Genomic DNA, 1,711 nt, shown 5'->3' on the forward strand with positions numbered 1-1,711 from the left:
TTGAGCTTGTTGAGTGGCTTTTTAATTTGTTTATTTTTATATCTTTTCACTTTTATGTATGCTAGAAAATTTTGAATGAAAAAATGAGTAACTATTTTCAACACACATGCTCATACGCAGTATCACAATTTTATTTACTATGAATTGAAGACAAGGATGATAGTTATTTGGTTTGCTTGTCGTGCTTAATAGCCAAGTTGCCTTGACAAAATTGCTTCAAATATACCCAAGTCTTCTCAGGCCGGCCCTAAAAACTTTGAGGCCCTAGGCGACTTATTATCTTGAGGCCCTTAAACATAATTTATTATTATTATTATTTTTTTACAAACTTAGAAATAAATATTGATTTCTACTGCAATGATATTGATCTCTATATCAATTTTCCCACTTGGCTCAATTATTTACAAGATCAAAATCCCAAACGGGAAGCCTTAATATTTAAGGTGTTTCTTTAGCATAGTTTCTACACAATTCTACTAAAGAGTCTAATGTAGCTTATGTGAAGGGAAATAATCAATATCCCACATCACACTACTCAACTAACATTAACAATCTCAAGATACTTACTTGAAGGCAAGGCAACACTCATTCCAACTTCAAATTTAGCAATAAGGCATTGACATTTGCTTCGTTCTCTTAGTTTTGCTATCTAAAATTACTTTAGCAAAGGCCTACACAATACTCTTATGCGACCAAGTATCATCTTCCTCCATCTGCATTCGCATTCGCATTCGCATCTGCTCCCCCTCTCCTGCCATATGCATCATCTTTTCCATTATCAAAAACCTCTTTCCCAATGTCTCAACTGCAGCCACTACCTCGCCAATCCCATTATCTTCTTTCTTTTTCCTAGCAATATCAACTATCCCATTTCCAATTTCATCCCTACCCATAAACCCATTTCTCCAAAATTTACTAGAAACCTGTATCCACTAGGAGTAGAATTGATTTTAGGTGAGGGTGATTAGGGTTTTGACCACCCATCTCATTATGTTTACCACAAACCTTCAGTAAACTATGCCCTGCACTTGCCTTACCAGGAATTTTTATCTGAAACCACTAGTCATCCCATTACTCATAACCCCTTGATTACTAAAATTACCTTTCCGGTTATGGTAATTATTGTTTTTTGCATCTTAAATGCCTGTGATGTTATTCTTGAGATCCTCTTCTTCTTTTGTCCCTTCATCAGTTCACGCCTCTCTTCTATCCATAACTAAGACCTATAGTTTTTCTCATGTCTTGGGTTGGTTGTAAATTGACCATGGACCGGGCTTTTATTATGAGGACCCAAAAATGTGAGGCCCTAAGCCTTTGCCTAGTTGGCCATGGGTCATGGTCAACCTTGGATTAAGCTCTTGTTTGTTGGGGATTAAAATTATATTTTTAGTAGATTTTGATAAAAGTTTTTAAAATGTGTTGTCAAAAAAATTGTGACACCTATGAAATATATGGTTAATATTAATTATTTAACTTTGATTTAGATTAAAATTCAATTTAAATCAATACCAAACAGGGGCTAATTATGCAACTATAAACAAGATGTGGAGCGTACTTAACCTTTATAACTTCAAGAATTTGTACTAATATTGGACCCTAATCGACTTTGATCAAAGTACGTGAGCGCTAAAATTGGGTAGTAAACAAGTACATTTATTTTAAGGATTAGAAAAAAAAAAAAAAAAAAAAAACCTCCAAAAAATTCATTTTC

This window comes from Olea europaea, chromosome 13 (genome assembly GCF_002742605.1).
Source record: "Olea europaea var. sylvestris chromosome 13, O_europaea_v1, whole genome shotgun sequence".
NCBI classification, from domain to species: domain Eukaryota; kingdom Viridiplantae; phylum Streptophyta; class Magnoliopsida; order Lamiales; family Oleaceae; genus Olea; species Olea europaea.